The following is a 26,548-nucleotide window of genomic DNA, read 5'->3' as shown; positions in this document are numbered from 1 at the left end:
CTGAACCATGGTTTAGCTTTTTGTGCACAATGCTTTATCTGTTTACTAAAACAGATCAGGGTCCATAATCATGTTTTGAACTTTGCTTATTTCGATAAATCATAGCTAACTCTAAGTACAGTTTGTCCAGATTCAGGCATAACAAGAACACATGGATAGTTGAAAATGGAAGACGGAAGCAGAAATTTCTGATATCCTCTTCTCAGCTGCACTGGAGGTAGAAATGCACAAGCTTATTGTCCATGCACATAGTGCAGGAGGTGTATGCAGCTGCTGGGCTTGTTTGCATGCAACACTAAATCATGGTTCAGCATTATGGAGGCAAGTCTCAACAAAGCATCAGGCTCACGTTACTTTCCTTGTCCTCCTCTGCCAAGTTTACCTTAAATGTCAAAGCATGATGGCTTAGCATCATGTGCAAACACAATCAGCAGTTAAAACATGCCAGCTAACCCATGGTTTGAGCTCTGCTTGTTTTAGAAACTAACCACTGTTTGCTTTAAGCCAGAATTACTGGTTCACAAGTAATACAAAGCCAAGATTCTCTGAAGCTGAAACTAAACTTGGCAGGAGTCGTCCTCCTCCTGGATGCAAGGGGCCTTGCACTTCCACCACCATCATTTCAATTTATATACTACCATTTATCAAAAGATCCCAGGGTGGCGTACAGCATTAAGAACACGTTTTACAGAACGTCAATAGTGTAAACATAATAAAAAGCGTAACAATGTGATAAAATAATCATAATAAATGTCCCCTGGCACCTAAAGAATGTAACTAATGGTTTCCAGGTGAGCCTCTCTGGGGAAAAGCATTCCACAGTCAGGAAGCCACCACAGAAAGGGCCCGTTTCTGTGTTGCCACCCCCCAAAACTCTCAGGAGTGGGGACATAGAGATAATAAGTGCAGGGTCTGGGTTAGTTTGCATGGGGAGAGGTTGTACTTAGGGTATTGAGGTCCTGAGCTGTGTACGGCTTTATAAGTGAACAGCAGCTCTTTGAACTGGGCCTGGAAACTAATTGGCAGCCAATGAAGTTGGGCCAGGATTGGTGTTATATGCTCAAACCATCTTGTTCTGGTGAGCAATCAGGCTATTAGGCTTGTTAAGGCTCATCCATGTAGCATTAAATCATGGGAAAGTGTTATGTATCAACCAACCCATGGGTTTCATTCAAGGATCATGCCGTACAAGGTTTCTCTAACCATAGTTAAGAACCGACACCATGGCTTATGCTTCCAAATACATAATAGGCAATCCATGGTTTAGAGTTGCTTGCCCACTTTCATTATCCATCTGCTCTGCTTAATATTTTTGAAGTGCAGCAACTCCCACCCCTGTGGCACACCGGCACCTGATGGTTTGCAATTTGGTTGTCATCCCATACTATATTGGTACTTGTCCATTGTAATGATTTTCATGTGTGCAGTGTGAAAAGAGGAAAGCACTTGGTAAGGAAAGGGAGTTGTGTGGACTGGATGTAGTTGATTTCATTCTCCTTTCTTTCTCTATTTATCTCCATTTTGGGTGAGCTGTGTGGTGGGGTGAGTAAATATACAGTATAACAGCAAGCAGCAGGCACAAACTGTAATTTTCAAGCAAGACCCTCCTAAATGATGGTTTACGAGCTGACAAAGGTTCAGAAGTAAAAGCATGGCCTCTGAATACAGCCAGGGTAAGACCCTGAGTGAGGGACGTGGGTGGCGTTGTGGGTTAAACCACAGAGCCTAGGACTTGCTGATCAGAAGGTTGCCGGTTCAAATCCCCGCGACAGGGTGAGCTCCCATTGCATGGTCCCTGCTCCTGCCAACCTAGCAGTTCAAAAGCACATCAAAATGCAAGTAGATAAATAGGTACCGCTCCAGCAGGAAGGTAAACGGCGTTTCCGTGCGCTGCTCTGGTTCGCCAGAAGTGGCTTAGTCATGCTGGCCACATGACCCAGCAGCTGTACGCCAGCTCCCTCAGCAAATAAAGCGAGATGAGCGCTGCAACCCCAGAGTCGGTCACGACTGGACCTAATGGTCAGGGGTCCCTTTACCTTTAAGAGCCTGAGTAAGTGACTCTGCCTCATTTCACCTTCTGCAAGTAAGAATAATCACCCCTGGAGGCGCACTGCATTGTCTCTTGAGACAGACGCCAACAACAACAAGGAACTTTAAGCACCAACAGTTGGGTTGAAAGTAGCTGCTCTTCATTATCTGTCTTCTTATGTTCATGTCAACTTAAAATGTATTCAGTAAACTTGGGGAACAGTGCAAACTCTCAGTGAGCTTTCAGCATAAATTCTTAAAACCTTCCTGTCACTGAAAAATACTAAATTACCATCCTTTTTGTCATTTTGTCTCTGTCTGTGAATTAAATAAAAAGCTTCAACCCAGATACTTGGTTGCCCAAAGGTCTCCATGATCCACTGCTTGCTTCTCAAAATCTAAGGCTACTTCAGAATTTAAAAATATACAGTCTGTCCACTCCTGAATGACACAATAGAAGTAGTCATTCAAAATCTGAATTCAGTAGATTGCTACTGCTTTGTCCAAACAAAACAAAAGCAACTCCATCCCAATATGGTCCATTTTGTTAACCATCTTAGGGAAACATTTTTTCCTACACTCAACAACCATCTTTTCCTATAACAGGAACAAGTTTGCAAACCTTCTAAAATACCATATAAAAGCTTTATTCCAAGTTATTTTCCACTTCTACAAAAAGATTGAGAAGTGTGGGGAAGAATTAGGTCAAAGTGGAGGCTGGAAATTTTGAGATACAACTCTAGTGCAGCACTAAACAGATTTCTCATCTATTCTGTGGCAGAACTCCAAGTTATTGGTTTATCGTACATTCACATTTTCTTGTTGCCATAGCAAGAGAAAAACATTTTCTGTTTCCAGGTAACAGGGGACAGTAAATCCTAAAATATTTTGTTTTATTTTTCAGTTAATTTTAAACATTCTTGGCTAAGAATAGAAAGTAACTTTCCAAAACAGTTGCATTTTTTTTCCAGTGTTTATTATTGTAATAAACATACAAAACACACATAACAAAATCACATAAAACAAAAATATTTCAAAGAGCATCAAAAGCATACTAATCTATATAGAAACTCTAATGTACAAATATTCCCAAATCATTCAACACTATTTATTGACTATAACCTTCCAAAAATAACTTTAACAAATTGTTAGATCTAGTCAGTGTCAGTTCCTAACTTGCAATACCATGTACTCCTTTGCCTCCTTCCTTGGTACTTGCATCTTGGTTTAATTAAACTGAAGTTAGTCATTACATTTGAAATGGGATGTCGTGATTTAGCACCACTTTCCTAACCTGGCTGCTAAACTATGAATTGGGAAGCTGGGAACTGAGCTTCCAAACCAGGCCATCAGCCGTACAGTACAATGTTAAACAAGCCTACTTGACTTCAATGAGGTGTGCTCCTAGATGAGTTAAGAATGCGGCCAGACAGTGCAATCCTAACCATGTCCACTTAGTCCTCCTGAATTAAATAAGACTCATTCCCATATTAGTGGGGTTAGGACTGCAGTCCTAGTCATTCAGCAACTCCAAATTTCAGGTTTGTACTTTCCCATCTCTTCAGAACAAATCATTTTAATTTTTGTTTACTATAATTCAAGAAATAGTATCGCCATTGTCTTCCAAAATTGAGAAAGATTTTTTTTTTGGTAGATTTTAAACAAGTGGAACAGCAATCCAGTCTCCTGTTTGTCCAAAAACCTTCCATGGTCCTAAAATAAATGCTACTGCATTCATCAGTATAACCTGTTATTTCTTGTATTTTTCTTTTTAAAAAGAATGCAAAAGAAATTTCACAATACATTCATCAAATTAACTGTTATGGTTTCACACCACAAGCAATTAGACAGAGGATTCTTACAATTTCTTAAGGTTCTAGAGTGTCAATTACCATTTTGCAATGATTTTATAAGATTTCTGATTAGATGACAGAAATTCTCATTTCCAGATCTCCACTGTGGGAACAAGTTGTGTGCAGTATGGATGTCATGATTCCATGCATCACAATGTTCCTTTCTCTGATTGGCTCTTTCATGCATCCTGTGTTTACAGTCAAACTGACATGGAAAAAATAACTCCTAGAAGGCCTGGGTAATTAACAGGCACTCCTGGTTCTGGGAAGTGAACAATGTGATAATGAGGCTTTTAGTTTTGCTGTTATTTGTGCCAGGTAAGCACAGAACAAGTCAGAGCCTGGGGAAAATAATCAAGCAGGGGCTGGAGACTTCTTTTCTTTGATTGGGTTCCTACTTTATGGGACGCAGGTGGCGCTGTGGGTTAAACCACAGAGCCTAGGATTTGCCGATCAGAAGGTCGGCGGTTCGAATCCCTGCGACGGGGTGAGCTCCCGTTGCTCGGTCCCTGCTCCTGCCAACCTAGCAGTTCGAAAGCACTTCAAAGTGCAAGTAGATAAATAGGTACCGCTCCAGCGGGAAGGTAAACGGCATTTCCCTGTGCTGCTCTGGTTCGCCAGAAGTGGCTTAGTCATGTTGGCCACATGACCCGGAAGCTGTACGCCGGCTCCCTCGGCCAATAAAGCGAGATGAGCGCCGCAACCCCAGAGTCGGTCATGACTGGACCTAATGGTCAGGGGTCCCTTTACCTTTTTACTTTATTCTAGCAGTTTAAAAGGCAATCTGTCTTTCTTTCATTTCCAATTAATAGCTAAAGGCTGCATTGCAGCTGACTCAAGCTCTTTTGTTAAAACTCAACATGCTTTTCAGATACCTATGCACAGGATAGCAGTCATGCCACCTGACTGATCAGTGATCTGAGTTATCTTCCCAGACAAATTCCAACATACTAAAAAACCCCACCTTTTGCAGTTTAGTATTCTATGAGTGCCAGCTGCTTCAAAGTCTTGTGGAGGGTATATCAGTTCCCTCTAGGAATATGGGCTATGGGACTGTCATGTTTAGAAAGGGCCTTTGGGGACGTGTAGAACAGCAGTTGCAAACCATGCATGTCTCTTAAATGCAGAGGAACCCAGATGCAATCCTTGGCACCTATCGCCAGGCTGTGCTGTTGAGGAATGGAAGCCGCTGCCATTCAGTGTAGATAATACTGAGTTAGATGGACTAATGGTCTCACTCAGTATAAAGCAGCTTCCTTTCTAAGTCCTACCCATCAAAATTTACCAGTACACCATTGTTCCTAGCTGCTTAAACTAATCCTTTAATTCCTTAATGTCAACTTAACTTTTATCACATGCTTAAAGTTTCACGTCAAACTTTTTGAAACCTGCTTCTCCGGGCAGATTTCTATATACAAAAGATAAACATAATCTCAATGTTTCCTGTGACACGGATTTCTTATTCCTATTCTTCGCGAGTGCTAGTCTTTGTGATTATCTATTTTCCATTCTTTTAGCTTGAGAATATTCAGATATTTATTTTTACTACTACTATTCATGGAGAAGTATTATTGTGAGTTTGTGGCAAAAATGATTTATTCCCATATTCTAAAGTTCAGTTGAACTAAATCAAAACCTTTTATGGTTTCCAGAAATGCTTTAAAACAAGATCTTGGCCTCTACAGTAAACGAGAATGCACGCATGAAGGATTGCATCCCATGAAATACATGAAACAATATGAAATCTATTCCTATGTTCTGGTTAAAAATAAAAGTCTTAACTGTTTCTAAAATTAAGAAATGTCCAAGCAGCTGCATGGTAGCCAAAATCTGACCTCTACGTTCAAGTGCATTTTCAGCTTCTTAAAAATCTTCAGAACCATTGATCCAATTTAGACGCCTACTTTCAATCAGCTCCAATCCCCGTCTCTGCCCACCCCCAAACTCAGACTTCACCATCATCAAAGGAATATAAATACACAATTTTCTCCACCAAGTATCGAAAAAACTGAAATAATCATTAGGTAGGTTTCTTTATATTTTGCTATGTCATCTTTCAATCCACTCCCCTCAGCAGATGCTGAACTTTTTTACCCTTCTGGACTTCTCTGGATATCAAGAACTAAACCAGCATCTCTTCTCAAACATCTCTAGGTACTATTGTTTAAAAAGGATGAACGAACAAAGGAGTCTTGTGATATCTTAAAGAGTAGCAAGATTTATTTTGGCATAAATTTATGTTCACTTAATCCCATGATCTTTTCTGAGGTTTATGAACTTTGTGAACATGACAAATCAGTTCTGAAACTTAAGACAAAAACTGGTTTCCTATAGTTAATTGCCTTATTATGCAAGACAATAAAAGATGTGAGACACATCCTGAATTGAACATTTGGGGTGAAATTTATGCTAGTGACATGGAATATAGTTTGTATTTTCTGACAATCGTGTTACACTAATGCTTTGTTTTACTTATCTTCTTCCACGTACAGTCATTTCATTACAGTGGTGCCTCGCAAGACGAAATTAATCCTCTTCGTCTAGCGGTTTTTTCGTCTTGCGAAGCAACCCTATTAGCGGCTTAGCGGATTAGCGCTATTAGCGGTTTAGTGGCTATTAAAGGCTTAGCGGATTAGCGGCTAAAAGGCTATTAGCGGATTAGCGGCTTAGAAAAAGGGGGGGAAGCGGAAAAAAATCGGAACACTTGCAAGACGTTTTCGTCTTGCAAAGCAAGCCCATAGGGAAAATCGTCTTGCGAAGCAGCTCAAAAACGGAAAACCCTTTCGTCTAGCGGGTTTTCCGTCTTGCGAGGCATTCGTCTTGCGGGGCACCACTGTACCAGTTTGTTGATCTGTTGGTCCCAATTTATACAGTATCTATTCTGGCACAGACCGTTATTCCTTTTTTTGCCTTCATCACTTCCCATCACAATCCCAGAAGGGCTTGGGCAGGATTCTCTCTCCCTTCCATTCAAGCTCTTCAAATATTAAATTGCGGTGAGGTGACAAAAAGGGAGTGGGTCACAGGATTTATATCATTCATACAGAAGTGTGATGCACATTCTGCTAGATTTAGAATGTGAGTCCGATTTGTAATCTTGGTTTGGAGGGATAGTCACACACAGTTTTGCCAGTTTGGACGTCATGGCAAACAGCAGTTTGAGGAAATCAGGAAGTGTTTTATTAAGGCACATATAAGAAGGAAGGAGCATCTTGATTTCTGAAAAAAACAAATATGACCTTAAAGCAGCCTTGGTACATACTTCCAACACCCTCAGGCTGTAGCTTAATGTTGATTTTTATGCTGTTATGCTGGTTCTTTCCTTGTTTTATATATTATGTTTGACAGATTTGACAGATGTTTTAGTGGGTTGTTGTTGTTTTAGGATTATGTTATTTCATTTGTGTTTCTATTAAAAACATTGTTAACTACCTCAGAGGGGTTTTTTTAAAATATAAGAAAATATTAATTATATTCTCAAATACCAAGGACAGATCAAGAAGGTCATAAGTTTTTTGTAGGGAACAAAATGCCCACATTAAAAGAAGAAAGGAAATCACACAAAGACAATGAATGGCTCAATATTCCCTCCCTCTTCTCATTTGACCTTACTCTCAATGAACGCAGCGTTAAACCAAAAAGCCATATTGAGAACACCAGGTAAGTTATTTAGAAATGGCTGTAAAAGGGGTGTCAAACAGTGAAGCAGCTGCTCCATAAATAGAGTGATGGAAAGAAGCCTCATTTTTATTCTCAGCTGTATTCCTATTCATGAAATCTCACACAATCTGGACTTGAGCAGCAGTAGCAAGAATTGTCCAGAGAGGAATAACTAATGTAGCTTTCCCCCCATCAAAACTGTTCCTGTTTGTTAATTACTGTGTGTGTGTGAACAATTCCATGTAACTGCTTCACATCTTTCTAGACACAAACCTGGTCAACTCATTCTTTACATTTCTACCATCTCATGGTGCTCATTTCAACAGCAATAAATGCAATAGCTCTTTGGTCATTTTTGCTCTGAAAAATGGAATGAGTCAAAAAAGAGCAACTATACTACCTCCCAAGGGATTCAGTTTTGTTTTGTTTTTGTTTTTAATTCTGTTGGGATAGTCACAACCACAAACATCTGTAATGGCATGCAAGGCTTATTCGTGAAATTTCCACTGATAATTTTATTTTACAAAGAAGAAATGGATTGCGTCCTCTATTTTGAGAGGGCCTTTTAAAACCTTTCGTGCTTCCACACATACATAGGAGCTCCAAACTTTAAGAACCAAACGTGTTTGGCACATAAGACACCAGTGTTAACTGGCCTTTTCCACAGCAAAATTTATGAATCACAGAAAGCATACAGATGCTGGCATTATCAAGGTTCCAGTATTTGCACATAGGCCTCAGGGGCCTTACATGCTTAACTTGGGAAATACTAGTGTAACACTAGTTTACATGCAGCAATCATATTTGCTATGAAAAGAACACAGCTCCTTTTTAAACAGGCACAAAAAACCCTTTTATGCTTTCTAGCAATTCAGTTTTCGAATGCAAAAAATGTGAGAAGTTTACTTAAAAAAAATAAGATTTGGGGAGGGGGTGTTAAAAACAAAAACAACCCTCAGCCATAGTTACTGGTTCTGTCTTTTTTTTAAAAAAAAAAAGTCTGTTTCCTTCAGTAGTTCCCATCAATTCCAGTAGGGACCTCATCTCCTGCTTTATAAATGCATATTGAATATAAATGCTTGCTCTACAGGTTGCATCCTGGCAACCCTGGTTAGCAGGATGTTTTGATCTCTTCACACCTTAAACTGAAAACGATATCAATGTCTATTTCTGTGGCATTAAAAATCAAATCACTTTGTATCTCCCTGTCAGCTCCGTCAGTAATGATCTAGGAGAGGACAACAACAGGGACAAACTGAAGTGCCAATTCATTGTGGAAAGCATCTTGTATTTTTAAAACATTTCATAAAGGGTGGGTTAAGAAGCAATTAAAAGCCACCATTAAAAACTGGCAACTTTGGACTGAAGAAAAAATAAGCAATAAAGTGCATATAAGTATACAGTCTTCTTAAATGGGGTTTGGATAAGGTTTTGTCCTTAACTGGTGTTTAAAATAACCATATTTTTTTAACTGAACCATCTTTTTAGCTCAATCCCCAATTAGATATTTGACATTTTCCTCAATAAAATGTTGAACCAGCAGGTCACTAACATCTTCTATTTCATGAGCATTACATTTGTGACATCACTTGTTCCACTTTCAGTAAAAAGTGCATTTATTTAATTTTAGAGAATTTGGAATGTCCAATGCATAGGAAAAACAATGACCTCAGCTCAAAGGCAGCTGCAAGAGCTGGGAAGGCTAGTTCATCAAACTTAACTAGGGATTTTTGGGGACTATTACCTCCTATTTACATTTACAAGAACTTGGCATAATGGAAAGAAGTCATCATATATCTGCAGCCACTTGTACAGGAAGATCACAAAATTTTGTAAAAGCTGTTTCCCTTAGTAGAGAGCTTAATATAGTTAAATGTTCATATGAGAGCCAAATGGCACATTAAACAGCACAATTCTACCACTTCAGATTACAGAGAATGGAATATTTTTGGCTGCTCCATCTCCTGGTGAACTCCAATTACTTCTAAGAGAAAAAGAGTGTCTTTAGCATCTCAAAATATTTCCTAAAAGAAATGGGCAAAACAGTTATTCAACAGCACAGAAAATGGACCAAGAAGAAATTGTTTTAAAACTATGAAAAGGTAAAGTGAGATTAGACATCAGAAAAGAAAACCTCCTAATGGTAAGTGGAAAACACTGGTGATGGAAAACATTTGCCTGAGTTTGTAGTATCTTATTTCCTTGACAATTCCTTGAAATGCCAGACAGATGTCAGTCACAGATAACTGTGTACAGGTAAATCATACCCCTCGACCTAATCTCAAAAGCTGTTGAGTGTAGTAGTTTGCTCATTAAAAAGTTGTTGCCACCACAGGAAATTGGAAGGGAACAGTTCCAATATGGGATGAGTGTGCGAGGGAGAAAGTCTAAGAAACCTCATTCTAGGAGCATCAGGCAAGGTTGGGGAAAGAAGTGCTCAGGGGCACTTCTGGGATTAGCTGGAAAGGAAAATAAACTTTGCTACCAGAAGCCAAAAGATGCAGAGGGAGGCTTGGTTACACTTATTTCCTCATTAAAAGGTAAATGTATGAAAGGACCCTTAGTAAACACATTTTGAAGACAGAGAAAAGTTGTTCGTTTTTTACAGAATGGTTGATGGTGGGAGAGGGCAGGAAGGGTTTTTTGCTCAGCAAACCCTGGCAATGACTGAGCATACCTTCTCGTCCTTTTGTTATTTTGGTTCATGTTGCTGACATTTTTCAATCTGAACAACAAACGGGGGGGGGGGGAGGATTACTTGAGGACCACTTCCCAGGCTGCCTGGACTCAGAGGAGTTGGAAAACTGCCTCAGGAGATAAAAGCATAGATGCTGAAACTCCAAAACAACTTATTTTTAACAGAGAGCATGCATGTAGAGAAGGGAGAAAATGCCTGTAAAATAAATAAATAAAGGCCATGCCTTGCCTCCAACCAGAGTGATAGTCTAGTTCAGGGGTCTGCAACCTTTAAGACAAAAAGAGCCACTTGGACCCATTTCCAAAGAAAAAAAAACTGGGAGCCGCAAAACTCGTCATTATAAAAATAACTTTTTTGTCCCTTTTTTATTATTTCTTTGTTTGACCCCTCAGAATTACTCCTCCTCATAGAAATAAACGTTAAATTAACAAGTTACCTTTTGTGTGTGTGTGTGTTCTTCACTCCCCTTCAAAACAGTGACCAGCGTACATGCCCCCTTTCAATGCAGTGACCAGCGTACGTGCCCCTTACAATGTAGCGGGCGGGCGGGCAGGAAGGTGACGTTGGGACGGTGCGTGACTAACGCACGCACCGCCCCCATGCGACGTCACAGCCAGTACAGCGCCTGCCACAGTGGGGAGTGTCGGGGCGCACAATGCACCTCCTCCCCTCACTAGTATCCGCCCCGGAGCCGCGGCAAAGGTGTAAAAGAGCCACATGCGGCTCCGGAGCCGCGGGTTGCAGACCCCTGGTCTAGTTATATGCCTAATAAAGGAAATAGTTCTTTTTGCATCTCCTGACATACACCAAACAGTGAGCTGGGAGTGGGATGTTAGAATACTTTGCAGGGCTGAAACCAGAACCTTGCTAGTACAGTCTTATGCTGCCCAGGAAACAAAGTTGGAGCTTAGCCAGTTCTTTTAGTCCTTTCAGTTACCAGCTAGTCAAGCATCAATGGCATCAGTGGGCTTTGTACCTCAAAATAAAAGTGAGCTTAGCTTAGTAGCTAGCTGGCAGCCAGTGCAATTATTTCAGCAGTGCAGTGAGGTAACCAAGTTTGCTGATTTCAATGGGATCTAAATGCAACTAATTTAATTTACATCCAGTCTATTGAGTTTTCACTTGCAGCAATGATCTTCATGGAATTTACTCATAGGTTGCCTGCTGTGCTTTTAAACCGTACTATGATACACAGAATTACAGGAGCTAAAGCTTCCCCACCACTGACTTTAATGCCAGCTAAAGCTTTGAATGAATGATGTCTGCATGCTACCTTCATACATTTTGACCATCTAGATTCCTTTAATCTAACACAAGACTTTTAGCCTACCAACTGATGAAGCATTCCAATCAGATCTGCAACTCAGTTCTGGAAACATTACTTTGAATTCTCATAATGAAAACTTCCTTTAAAATGTTATTGTAATAATTCAACATTGGCTGCAGCTTTCTTGACAGCTTGTATTTCTTTAACAAAACTGTCTCAAATGGATTGTGCACAGCATTCTTTCAAGAATTAATTTCCTTTCAGTGTAAGATGTTAAGGCCCTAAAAGTGTGCAGGAATTCTAGTCTTAAGGGATACACTAGCTCTAAAATGTTGTTTTATAATATCCCACTGACTTTTTTTGAAGATATAATGTTGGCTAAAGTTCTATTTTGGGGAAACAGAAAACTATTTATTTCTGTAGCAGTTCTAGTGTAAAACTGTATAGAACAAACATCTGATGTTATGCATTTTTATTTCAATATAAAACATGACATTTTAAGTACATAATTGTTAATTCTAAAGAATTAAATGCCAGTCATTACTTTAAAGACAGAATTTCCTGATGTCACTATATTCTGAAGAATTCTGCAGCTGGAACTGATGTAAATAGAACAGCACAGTTCAGCCAAACTACATAGCCTGTTTTTTCCTGCCTTTGCTTCCCATGTGCTCTTAAAATACCTAGTTTGGGGCATCTAGAGGTCTTGTAATAACTTCATGAAGCAGAGTCCCATATAAGGTCAACTAAGAAGGCAGATCACATTGGTTAAGTATGTGTGCAGGTATGCACTCAATCACACAACACACTCTACAAGCGGGGAGGATGAAATCCTGCACAGGTTTACTCAAAAGTCCAAATGAAGTCAATACAGTTTACTTCTAGGTAAGTGGGCAAAAGACTGCAGTCTAAGAGTTTGTCCTGCACCTGTGTACACAATCTGCACGCCAGGATGTGAATGAACCAGCTCTCATTTTAGCTATTACAGGGGACAATTTGCTCTACTAACATGAAAAAAGGTAATTACTACTTTGAAAATTCTCCACCTGGTGCTGCATCCATTCATTATGTTGCTAATTGCTTTTTTTTTTTTAATGTATTTTAAGACATGGAAAATTTTCCATGAAAATAACAGCAGGGAGAATTTTTCCACCCCACCTCGCTGATTAGGAAAAAATGAATAGAAAGGACTATTCAAGAGCCAGGCATATTTTACATCAGTTAGGCTACTTTTCCCCTTATGCACTCAAAGCAGAATTCTTTCCTCTGATTTAGAGATGAACTCAGGCTCCTTTGATGTGTTTGAACAGGTAAAACAAGTGGGGTCTTCAACAAAATGTTGAAGTAGGGAGTGCTCCTGTGTTCCAGGCAATTATAGGCTACTCCCCCCCCCATTCCTCCCAAACAGTCTGCATTGTCAAAGAGAATGCTGAATGGGGCACTTGGGGCTTCGTCTGTTGTCACTAGTGCGCCCCCCCATAAAGGGGTTGGGGGGGTTGGTACTTCCGCGCATACTAATTCCTTGCTAATACCTCCCCCCCTTGGGCAGTGACATTTGGAGAGTCAAGTTTTCTATTAGTATATTAGACAGTTATTTAACATTCTACAGTACTGATAAGTACTTGCTATTTTATGAACCATCACAACAAACTGCTAACATGACAAAAAGACTACTGAATGGGCACACATCCATTTCATTAACAGGTTGATGTCTTCATTCAATCTCATTTCTGCTTTGGCCAAAGTTTATATACATTTAATAAGAGTTTATATACATTTAATAAGAGCATAGGTTCTGTGTTGAGCCACCCTGCAGTGTTAAATGAAGGAATGAAACAATTTTCATATGAAAGAGCTCCATGCCTACCATTAATGCAGTTGTAAGTTGTGAGAGATTGCTTCTAGTAGCTTGAGTTCCTACTTAAACAGGTATTTTTAAGGTTAAGCTCTGGGACCTGAAACCCAAGATAGAACCACTGATGTGGGATAACAAAATTATAAATTGAAATGTCCATTCTGGCATGCAAATGTTGCCAGATATAAACATTGGAAACAGTGGATACTTGTCAAGTTTTCTTTGAAACTTTTATTCGAAGGCAAATAAATTTAAACCTTATGTTCTCAACAGCTCAACACTCTGTTCTCTGAAAATCAAGTTTTTGTGAGAAAGCCATCCTCTTGTCACTTGCAATCATTAGAAATATTTTTTTTTAGAAACTTATTGCAACTCACAAAGAGTTCTTTCCAAGATAACATAGTGTAAAACTGAAGTGCTTTTCTAGAGATAGCAAGTTGAAACAGTAGGCCCAATGCCATGAAAAATTCAGCATAGGAACAATTACATCCTCAGGAAAAATAGGATCCTCAGTGAGTGAACAATTACAATTGTGAATGCTGCTTGGAATGTGGTTACCTCACTCCTCCTATTGAAGAATGCCCTTGATGGAACTAGTAGTGCAGCAACTCTGCCTCCTCAGAGGCCTGGTCTATTGCAAGGCTTTTAAAAGAAGCTTTATAAATTTGTATTTATACACAATAATTCATTTGTAGCTGAATGTACTGCTAAAGAATGGCAGCACCTTTTAAGTCCTTTTTAAAAAGCTTTAAATTGCAATCCCTGATAGAAACAAAATGATTTCCTCTACCGCTCACAAGTCTCCCCATTCTAGGTGGACAGGCGGACATACTACATTTGGACCACCAACTGGAAAAAGGTTGATATCTTGATAAGCCACTGAAATATTGTTTCTAGAGCTGCACAGTATCGAAAATTCATGTATGGACATCATTCGACTTACACACGATCGACACATGTGTGACCACATAAACATGCAGCGGTGGGAAATCAATCTAACAATTTACATCAATTCAAAGCTGGAGGCAGTGGAAGACAGGAGTGCCCGGAGTGCTCTGGTCCATGGAGTCACGAAGAGTCGGATACGACTAAACAACAACTTAAGCTGGAAATGATAGGAGAGAGCTGGAAAGTCCTCATAGCATGCGAGGAGATCCTCCCCAGAGCCCAAATATGTTTTAAAGGTTTTTTTTAAAAAAGGGAGGGAGGAAGGGAGGAAGGAAGAAGGAACTTATGGGCTCCAAAATGGCGTGAGGGAGCTCTCAATGCTGCTGCACTGCCCTGCTCAACAGCTGTCAGGCAGGAAGCTGTCAAACACATTGTTCTCTGTCCTTTCTGGCAAACTGTAGGCAAAGGTACAGTATGGGTTGTTTTTTGTTATGTAGCGTTCCAAATAGCTCTGAGCTTCTTTGTTGTAACAGCAGAAATCAACCTAGTTCCCCACGCATGCATTTCACTTACTGTATGTGCACATGGGCCCAGAACGTAACCCACACATAAGTGGGGAGTCACCTGTATTTGAAATCTTTCAAGTATATTAACACTGCATGTGCTTCATTTCTTTTACTTTTAGGCAACAGAGACACAAATATTTATCAGCATAAAAGAGCAATAGCAGTAAGAGGGAGACCTCAAGACAGCTTCTCATTTTCTGTACTCAAGAAGGCAAACAGATGATCGCCAAACAAACCCAATGTATCTCTTGACATTTCAAAAGGGAGAGTAGTGAAGTCTAGTGCCATTTTAAATGAGCAGCTATATGGCATGATGAAGTCCGGTTGAGTTACAGAGAAGAGAGAATACCAAGCTTCTTCATTCTCAGCAAGATGAGAGGAAAATAGAAAGAAATACTTGCTACAACACCACCACATTTTAAAAAATGCCTCTGCAACCTGCCAGTGCTCTCATCCACTAGTGCACAGATCTCCCTCTCATTCACTTTTTTAAAAAAATGATACACAGTATTGTAAATGGCAGTCTTCCTGTAACATGTTTATCGCAGCATGAGAGAGCAACTGCTTTCCTGTCCACCTGTCCTGCAAAAGGCAGGTATTTCTCTGATATTTTACTAAATTCCAGTGCTGCAGCAGGCAAATGAGCAGAGCAGAGGAGAGGTAATCATTTAAAGAAAGGAATTGGGGAACACTGAAGAATAGAAGCTCTGCAAGCTTAGGAGTTTTCCCTCCAATTTTACAATCTAATTTTTGTGAACAAGGGTTTACAAAGAGGCAAGTTAAGGCCCAACTCCATAACTTTTCCACATTTGGAGGTTTTAGACCAGAAAATGTAATATGTTGTATACTTCTGAGCTTTTATTAGATTTATTGCAAAAAAAGGGCAAAACTGCCAAGTAACAAAATTAATGACAGCTTAAAAATTTGGGGGTGGGGATGAGATCCACTCAGGCAATAGTCTTCTCTCCTCTCCTTCCTCCAACCTTGCAGCCCCCTGAATGCTTCCAAAATGTGTTCCAGAGGGTTGGAGAGCAGTCTGGAAGAAATTTTGGGGCATGTGGGGGAAAGAAAGGAAGAAGCAGTCGGACTGCACAAGCAAGAAGTCCATTCTGCTCGCAGATGGACTCTATTGGAGATCACCCAAGAATTTCAGTTGTTCGTTGACCAAGATAAAGCCCTGAAACAGCACTGGCTATTCAAAAAGAAAAAAAGAAAAGGGGATAGGCTACCAAGGCCAACCACAATTTTCTGAAACCCTATTTTTAAGTGCTTGTTAAACTATAAATTTCAATACAATCTGAAGATTCAATTATACAAACCATTCCAGGATTAAGACAGTATTTTATTTCAGAAATGCATTTGGGAAGGGTCATAACTGGGTGGAATGCTTTGCACACAGAAGGTTCCATTTCCAATCCCTGACTTCTCCAAGGAAGGCTGGGAAAGATTCCTGCCTGCAAACCCTGGAGAGTTGCTGCCAGTCAGTGCAAACAGTGCTGAGTTAGAGGACTAAATAGTCTGACTTGGCATGAGGCAGCTTCCTATGGTCATATTATATATGTTACATATATTTTGCATTTTAAGTGTTTTAACTGAAGCACTTCATATTTCAAACTGGAGCTTAATGGAGTATTTTGTACTTTTTATTTGAATCAGTCAAAGGCATACTGTTTTGCCAAGATGTGGTTGTTTCCATAATATCAAGATATTCATCTGAAATTCCAGAGCTCATTACTAGCTGAACAAAGCCCTTACCACATATTAACATATGCAAAAGGGACTGGAACATATTCCCAAACAAGTGCCAGAACCAGTGTTACAGGAATCAAGCAGTGGTGCCAATCCCAAACACAAGACTGAATAATCCTGTGACCACCAAGGGCTAGGTCTAGATTCATGCATGAGCTAAAGGAGATCTGTGTTTAAGCTATTCACATGCTAGCTTTGGATGCTGGGTCAATACAACAATAGATGCAAATCATTTTTTGTTTGTTTTCTACAGTCAACAATCTGTACTGACAAATGATTCCACAGCATGAGCAATGCTTTAAAAGCATTTAATGCGATCTGGGAGCCATACCAATTTTCTTTTGCTAATCCAGTGGTTCTCACTCTCTTTTCATCTGGGTCACACTTTCAGAATAAAAATTTGCTTGTGCCGTACCAAATTTTTAATTAATAAGAAACACATTGAAAACAAAAAGAAACAATTCCTAGCGCTACTTGATTTATAACACAGAACACAACTACTTTATAACATGATCATGGGACATCCAGAAGTATTAAGTAATGCAGCTACATAAGAACATGAATCATTCCCAAAATAGAATTATAAACGAGCCTCTTACAGACGTACCTTAAATATATATACAAACTCAATAAAATGTGTGAACTTGCTTTTGCTGGGTTATCTCATTTATATTAAGTCTAACTAGAGACAAACAACTCAAATATCAACACAGAAAAGCCTTCCTCTTGCTCTCATTTTAAAAAGCTATCTGCCAATATTCTGCAGATAATTTTATTTTGATACTATATTACACTGAAATGCTTAAATGTTTCTTTGATTGCCCTTGAATCCTACCACCACACTTGCCATCCCTTGCTGCCACACCATGTGGCGCGACACACCCTTTGAGAACCACTGTGCAAATCAATAGCCCCATGGAACTGCTTTGAAGATTATGGATATGCAGCTCTATCAGAGAGCATTTAACCTTTCTCCAATGCAAATGCCCCTCCAAATATGCCATTAGTTTTGGGGAGAATTGGGAAGAGCATACAGAGCTGCTAATCAGCAATGCAAAAGCCACGGGAGGCCCTAAGAATGAATCTGTTACATCATGTTCGGATTATCCTTCAATAAATTTGAAAAGTACACCAACAATAAGATCCAACTCAACAAAAATGAACGCAAAGCGTTCATGTGGAAGAACATCCACAAGTACACAATTTGCTTTGTAGAACACCAAACAGTGGGCAGCTATTATTTCAAATAAGCAAGTTGGAGCCTCCAGAATGCCCACAGCATCTGTTATTCCACAGTACATTCTATTTTGGTTCCAATCTTTCATTTATTTTTATGATTTGAAGTGTGTTGCTTGCAGCTGGGCTTCTGTGGTGGCTTCTAAATGTATTGCACTTTGTTTGTGTAGTACATGCTTTCAAACAGGACTTTAAACCACTTTTTCAATTATGGCTTTTCCCAAGAATGTAGATGGCTTATGTGCTGCAAAGGAGATGCCTCACAGTAATATATACCTATTAGATCAGGCATAGGCAAACTCCGGCCCTCCATATGTTTGGTACTACAATTCCCATCATCCCTGACCACTGGTCCTGTTAGCTAGGGATGATGGGAATTGTAGTCCCAAACACTTGGAAGGCTGGAGTTTGCCTATGCCTGTATTAAATTAATCTCATGCATCAACTGAAGTACTGTGTCCACTTCTGGGCACCCCAATTTAAGAAGGATATTGACAAGCTGGAACGTATGCAGGAGGGCAATCAAGATGATCAGGCGTCTGGAAACCAAGAGTTATGAGGAACAGTTGAGGGAGTTGGGTATGTTTAGCTTGGAGAAGAGGAGACTAGAGGAGTATGTTGGGTAGAGTTGAGTTGGGTAGAGTAGAGTTGGGTATGTTTAGCTTGGAGAAGAGGAGACTAGATAGCCATATTCAAACATCTAAAGGGGCTGTCATGGAAGATGGAGCAAGTCCATTTTTTCCTGCTCCAGAGGGTAGAACCTGGACCAATAGAGTCAAGCTACAAGAAAGGAGATTCTGACTAAACATCAGGAAGAACTAGATGACGGTAAGATCTGTTTGACAGTGGAAGGGACTCTCTCAGAAGGTAGTGGACTCTCCTTTATTAGATACTTTTAAGCAGAGGTTGCATGGCTATCTGTCATGGATGCTTCTGTTGAGATCCCTGCATTGCAGAGGCTTCACTAGATGATTATTGGAGGCCCTTCCAACTCTACAATTCTGTGATTCTATTATCAGTGTAGCTTTTGGGTATGCTGCTTTTCATTATTAAACTAATTTTCAAACATTCAAAATGAAAAATTCAAGAATGTACCAAATTACAAACAAAACCCACACCCTAAAAATGAAACAAATTATTGGCATTTAAGGCACCATGCAAAAAAACATTTTCCATGCACATTATCATATTTCACAGTCATTTATTTTCCATAATCACATTATATTCAACAAGGTCAGGAACTCCTCAGTTAGGTGCACAGTGCAAAATTCAGGAGACCAGAAGGTCCAATGGAAAATAGGATTCAAGATCCGGACATAATGTGTGGGAGGGAAGCCATAGCCCTGAAAGGCATCTTACTTTATTTGTTCAGTGTATTTATATTTCTCAACTGAGCATTTTGTTACAGTGAATGGACTGGAACTATTCTTGCCCTTCACAAACAAAGGGTTCTTTCCATTCACAGAGCAAAGTAGGATCCAGTGAAGGCTTCCCACTGAGGGGAGTGGGTTGGCAATTTTAGTCAATTCCTCTTTCTCCCCGCAGCCCCCAGCACCACACCCCATGCTGCTTGAGAGTCCTTCAGTCCAACAGAACAGCCCTGCAGGACAAAGGAGAAACTGGTGAAAACTTCTGGGCTGCCCCTTTCCTGCAGTACACTCTGAACACCATTAAGAGAAACTCTGGATCTAGCCCAATATATGCACGAACACATTGCAAATATCCACATACACCAAAATCCAAACAATTATCTCTATGCAAGGGGTCTGTTGGATTTTTCCCTGTTAACAGCCAATTGCACAGCACTAAAGGCTATAGAAATCTATCTGGGGGTTGGTATTTGAGAAGAAAAAACATTAAGCTCCCTTGGGTCCAACAAAGCTCTCTCATTTATGCCTACTGTTTCGGATGATTTTCTTGCACGTCTTTCCCAAATTCCTACTTTCAATTTATTATTGCAGAACATTTACTATTTTCCAGGAAGTGTCACCATCTCTTAGCCTAGCCCACCTCACAGGGTTGTTATGAGGATGAAATGGGGAGGAGAAAGATGGCTACCACCTTGAGATCCTTGGAAGATAAAGGTTGTATATACTGTGGAACCTCTACTCACTACCACAATCCATTCCGGAGGCCCGTCCTTATGGCGAAACGGGTTGCTGGGAGAGGCGCCATTGTGCACAGGCGCGAACGGCGATCGCCACTCCTGCTCATGCGTAAAGAGCGATCGCCACTCCTGCGCATGCGTGAATGGCAGCAAACCCACCAGTTACTTCCGGGTTTGGAATGTCCGTGAGTAGAGGCGGTTGTAAGTAGAGGTTCTACTGTAAATGTAATGAATGAATGATTCCAATGCTATTTTTCTAGAAAAAGAAGTGTTGGAACTCACCACGAACTTTGTTCTCTTAGAATGGCAATGGCACCCACCTGAGAAGTGCTGGAACTGAATTCCGGCAACTTCCGGCTGAAAAAAAAGCTCTGAATAAAACCTCTCCAAACATGAGAACCGTCTACCCACAGTGTTTCTGAATCATTGGGATTGAGTTTCTTTACTGCTTTCTTCCACACATGGAGATGTGCAAGATTCTGTTGGCAGTGCATGTTCCTGAAACTCATCTGAACATGTTTAAAAAAAGTTTTCCTACAAATTTACATCTATTTATAAAATGAATGGAAAATGTCACCACAGAAACGGTCTACTTTAGAAAAACAAGTACATGTCTTCCAAAATGCTGCCCTCCATTTAGATGTCTGTTTCTTCAAACACTGTAATTATGAGAAACCAAAATTGATTTCTAAATACTTCAAGATGAAACTGGCACTGATATGCAATTATCTTTTTCAGCTCTACATTGCTTGTACATAGAATGGATCCTTTCCGTGAATTATTTTAGACTGCAATTCTTGACTGATATAAATATCCTACAGAAATCATCCCACGATATAAGCATCTAAGTAGAATGAATAATCTAACAAGCTTTACACATATATAACACTGGTGCTGAAAAATCTATACTGGCTGCCTGTTCACTACCAAGGCAAATTCAAGGTTTGGTTGTTGACATTTAAAGTCTTAACCAGTGGCAGACTTTGGGGTCTCAAATTTCAGTGGTGCCCTGTGTGACGCCAAAATTGGGGGGCAGGGCTGCCTCTCACCTTCCATTCTACATCATAGTTGCAGCGCCCCCTGCAGACCCCCAAGACTCTGCACCCAGTGCGACTGAACCTAAATCTGCCTCTGCTTTAATAACTTGGAAACAGGACATCCTAGGTGCAGACCAGCCAATCAGTTCCATGATCAGTCAATTGCCACTTGGGGACAACGCAGAAGCAAGCCTTCTCAGTGATCACACCCACCCTCAAAAATGCCCTCCCTCGGGGAATTCTTGAGCCAGACACCTCTTAAAAACTTTTTTATCCAAGCTCTACTGGATTTGGGAACTTTAATTTTCTTTTCAACACTATTTGGTTTTCTATGTGGTATACAGTTGTGTTTTGTTTTTAATCTCATTTTAACTAGTTTTTATGTTATGCAATGTTATGCTTTACAATATTACCCCATGTTGTATTTCAATTGGGCTGTATCCAACTAAATTCCATGCAGAGTAGAGCACTGAAATTAATGGACCTAAGTTAGTCTTGTCAATTAATTTAAATGGGTCTACTTCCATTGGGACTAACCCATTTTTATGTCAACTTGTTTTTATTATTGCTTGTTAGCCGCCCTGAGCCCAGCCTTGGCTGGGGAGGGCGGGGTATAAACAAAATTTAGTATTTATTATTATTATAAACTGCTTAAAATATTATTCTAAGTAATATAAAGATGTTATAAACAAACAACTTTGTAAAGAAAATATGTTCAATGTGCAAATTATTTTGTGCCTTATAACCATAAAAAACTTTTTAAAAAGCTTTGCAAAGTTTCCATTTTTATGACAGAGACCTGCTTCAGACACTCACTTAAGCCACAGTTTTTAGGTGATCACAAGCAAGGCATTGCATGCTTTCATGATTTCACACTTTCCCAGCCGCATCTGCCATGTGCAAGAGGAGAAGTGAAAGCTTTCCTTTTTAATTAAGAAGAAACCACAGTTCCATGTCATGTACAAATGCAGAGGACAAACCAGGATCTCAAGCCAGCTTTTTTTTTAAATGTTGTTTGCAATGGGAACTGTGGTTGGTTCTTAGGCCCCGGCTTGCCTCATTCCTAAACAGCAGCCATGTGGGTTGGGGCTGATAGGAGTTGAGCCCAACATCTGGAGGGTCACAGGTTAGCCACCCGTGTTCTAAAGTGAACACAGATTCAACTTCTCATATGTGTGAAGAAGATGGAAGCACATGTGTCCATGTGCTGCCATCACTCACTGTCATTCATTTAAGTCAAAGAGTCCAGTTATTTAAGCAGCATATGCAACTCCATACTATGTTACAACTTGTATATTTTGGACTTCTCAAATCATACACACTAAACCCTACAAACAAGTTAGTACTATTTTTTCTAGATATGAATCACATGATTCCAACATGAAGTATAACATCCGTAACAGAGGAATTAGAGAGTAACCTTAAAAGACACAAAACTATAAATGCACTCATCCCATAACTACATCTGCATTACCGCCTTACATTAATACAGTGCCCCCTCTGGATACGAATTTAATTTGTTCCGGGGGTCCGTGTGCACCCCGAAAATTTCTAAGAAGAGGCACTGCTTCTGCGCATGCGCACATGGTGAAACTACGTTACCCAAAGGTAACGTAACCTGAGGGTCCACTGTATGTTAGCAGCAACACTTTGAAAACAATGCTACAAAATAGTTACAATGAAGCAATGTGAAACAGCCGTTTTAAACAGCAGCTGACAGCTATAATCAAACCCAACTGAAAAGCTTGACAAGAAAAAGACAAGATTGAGACATGCATGTTTTGGGGAAATGCATAACTCAGATAAGAAACATTTGAAATATTTGAATATTTGAAACACCATTCCCCTAAGAAAGAATGTGTGCTTAGATCCTTAAAGCCTAGTGTCAGAGCTGAAAGAAACAAACCTAGAAGCCTGGTCTCTCAAGCTTCTAAAACTGATGCTTTGTATCAGCTCATGCTTTGTATACAGGTCTTTGTTCCAAACCTCAATGCCTCTAGTTTAAAAGGATTAGGTAGTATGTGGAAGTCCATACCAAACTGCATGGACAAATGAGGTAGTTTAATTTTCCCGCATCACTCCTGTACAAAATTGGTACCTAAAGATGTGGTGTCGACATCTAGGTATTTAAAAATAAAACCTATAGTTCAAGCCTCACTCACTCTCACCTAAGGTCTCTCAGCTTCTAGCCTCATCAGTTGGTGCAGACCTAGTCCACAAGGATGTAGAAGACCACAAGGGCACCCACAAGTCCACAAGTGCTATAAGTCCAAAGGCAAATGGGGCTTGCCATGACATGTACCAACTTCTACAAGTCAATGAGGGCACCATTGGGAGGGTGACCATTGTTAATCCAATACTCCCAAGCCCAAATTCTGGGGTAGCCATGATGAACTAAGATGGATGGAAGCAATGGAAAAGTAAATCTGTGTGTAACCTCTCCCAATGTAATAAAAAAAACCTGCCTTTGGGAGAGACCTTGACACGTGGACTGCTAATGAACAAAGAAGAATAGCATAGTTGAGTTAATAAGAACGTCTTGTAAACAAATAGACAGAAATTGGCTCTTGGGCAGCATGTGAAACCATACTAATAAGCCTAAGGCAATATGTAGAAGTGGTTTGTTTATAATCTAATGTTGAAATGGAATGGCAAAAGTAACAAACTGGGATTCGTCTGACAGCTCAGCTCCAGCCTGTGAAGTAGCCTGACAGCTTTATCTCATGATCTCAGTACTGTGATGCATCAGAATCAAGATACAAAATAGGGAACACCCACTTGCTGGCACACAAACTCTCAAGCACCGCCTTTGCCAACCTGGTGCCCTATAGATGTTTTTAAGTACAATTCACATCAGGCATAGCATCTGGGATTGATGGGCTGTAGTACAACACACCTGGAAGGCACCAGATTAGCAAAGGCTGTTCCAGCAAAACAAGATCAAGGTAAGAACATTCCATGCCACTGGATATGAATCTAGCAAGCTTTAGATAATGATATGGAACACATTAACAATGACAAATACAGTAGTACCTCGGGTTAAGTACTTAATTCGTTCTGGAGGTCCGTTCTTAACCTGAAGCACCACTTTAGCTAATGGGGCCTCCCGCTGCCGCCGCGCTGCCACAGCACAATTTCTGTTCTCATCCCGAAGCAAAGTTCTTAACCTGAAGCACTATTTCTGGGTTAGCGGAGTCTGTAACCTGAAGCGTATGTAACCTGAAGCGTATGTAACACGAGGTAACACTGTACATAATTGCTTTATGCACTCTTTCAAATGAATCACAATCAGATTTTGAATTAGAGAAATTTTAAATATTTAAAAGTGAAAAAGCCAATATTAATCTATTTTGACTATGTCCTTAAAAGGTAAAGGTAAAGGTACCCCTGCCCGTACGGGCCAGTCTTGCCAGACTCTAGGGTTGTGCGCTCATCTCACTCTATTGGCCGGGAGCCAGCGCTGTCCGCTGTTCAACAGAACAGACTTTACACATTGACAAAATTCTCTCTTTGAAATCATACAAGTTTACAACTGACTTTTAGAAGACATCTGAAGGCAGCCCCGGATAGGGAAGTTCTTAGTGTTTCATGCTTTCCTTTGACACTGTCATCTTATCTGTGCTTAAGTAAGATTGGTAGCTATGGGCATCACTGAAGAGGTAAGCCTAAATAGAGTAAGTGTAGCCTAATAGTTAGAGTGTTGGACTTAGGACCCGGGGTTTGAACCCCCATTCAGCCATGAAGCTCATTTGATGACCTTGGGTTAGTCAGTCTTGGGTTATAAGCTGGAACTTAAGGACCTAGAAGAAAAAGCATCCAAATGTATACACTGATCAGTAAGAGCTTGAGTTTATAAGACAGTAACTACACAGGTGTACATGGGGGAGCGAGTTCTACTTTAGCACATCAGCAGAAATATACAGCAGGGTTGGAGAACCTGTGGGCCTCTAAGTGTTGTTGTGCTCAAATTCACATCATCCCTAACCATCGGAGCAGCCTAACTGAGGCTGATGGGAGTCGGTCCAAAAACATCTGAAATATTAACAGTCTACTTCATCCAGCAAAAGCAGTGTCAAGACTGAGCTAAACAATATTACAAAACTAAGGCAGGTGGCAGTTTAATTAAAGAATGCTATATTATGTACAGCATGAGTCTCAGTGCATACATAATGAGGCACCCCTCCCAATTTATATAAAAGGATGTCACATAGAGGAGGGAGAAAGGTTGTTTTCTGCTGCTCCAGAGAAGCGGACACGGAGCAATGGATCCAAACTACAAGAAAGAAGATTCCACCTAAACATTAGGAAGAACTTCCTGACAGTAAGAGCTGTTCGACAGTGGAATTTGCTGCCAAGGAGTGTGGTGGAGTCTCCTACTTTGGAGGTCTTTAAGCAGAGGCTTGACAACCATATGTCAGGAGTGCTCTGATGGTGTTTCCTGCTTGGCAGGGGGTTGGACTCGATGGCCCTTGTGGTCTCTTCCAACTCTATGATTCTATGAATTTTTTTAATAATTAAAGCACCCCATTGTAATCTGGAATTGAAAGGCAAGGACTCGAAACTAGCATATATTTTAATCCCACCTATATTCGTCGCCAGCCCTTCCTTCAAAGATCTCAAGCTGGCGTTTCCGTTTCACGACCACACTGAGAAACAGACTGGGCTGCAAGAAGACAATTGCGGCCAAGCTACCCCAGGAAGTCATAGCCGGCCAGGAGGTTGAATTGGATTTCCCTTGCCACCGTCCACCACTATGCCGACACGTCAGCATGCAAGTCAACGTCACTTTCTAAAAGGTCTGAGGAAATGAAAACACGTCACACGTGCGCAACACCCAGCTATCAAGAGAGCAAAAGGAAGAAAAGCCTGTTTAAAGAGGTGGAACCGAAGCAAGAAAGTGACGAAGGCCGTTTTGTACCGGGGAAGGGGAGGGGGATAAATTTAGAGCAGGCATTGGCGCCTCCACCAACCCCACTTCACCCGGAGACGACCCGCCCCCGTCCGCAGGGTGAGCCGTTGCCCAGCCCTCTCCGCCTCCAGCCTCACTCCCCTCACCTGATGCGCGGACCCAGAAGCGTCAGCTGGAGGAGGAGGAGGAAGAGGCCTCAGCCCTCGCGGCTCCTTCACGACGCTCCGAAGCGTCACCAGCAACGGGCGCCTCAGCCCCGGCTCAGGCTGCCGAGGACCCCCATCAGCGCGTCCCAGCCGCTAAGATGCAAAGGCAAGTCCCTCGCCGCCGCCATCTTCCTCCCGCCGCCACCTTCGACCTTCGAACTCTTCCCCCTCCCTCGGGTCACTTCCGGTCCGCTGTCGCCTGAGCTTCGGTTGCCAAGGTGATCTCCGCGCTCTCCCGCGTGGGGAATCGGATTCTCTTAAAGAGATAGCGCCCTTTTTGAGCAACGCCTGACTTCTGTATAGAAGGACGAGGGACCAACCTTCTTTCTTTTTCCTTCCCCTGCTCAGTTTACGACTGAAGCTCGAGCCACCCAATTATGGCACTCTGTTGTTGTTATTAAGAACAAGGATTTATCCCGTGCCGTAAAATTACCTCTTTTAATGTTGTGGCTTTATATGCCCTGAAACACACCCACCCACCCCAATGCA

At 40.8% G+C, this 26,548-nt stretch overlaps 1 protein-coding gene across 1 annotated transcript in view; it reads right to left on the bottom strand.

The window, feature by feature from the left end:
• LCLAT1 (lysocardiolipin acyltransferase 1) overlaps positions 1–26,348 on the bottom strand; it is an 87,175-nt gene extending 60,827 nt beyond the window's left edge. The window contains exon 1 of the mRNA XM_081186469.1: positions 26,000–26,348. The gene's annotated coding sequence lies outside the window, so the exon portion shown is untranslated. The remainder of the gene's footprint in view (positions 1–25,999) is intronic.
• Between the last annotated feature and the right edge of the window lie 200 nt (positions 26,349–26,548).

This window comes from Podarcis bocagei (genome assembly GCF_964188305.1).
Source record: "Podarcis bocagei genome assembly, chromosome: 3".
Taxonomy (NCBI): Eukaryota; Metazoa; Chordata; class Lepidosauria; order Squamata; family Lacertidae; genus Podarcis; species Podarcis bocagei.
This window is presented reverse-complemented; position numbering and strand designations above follow the sequence as displayed.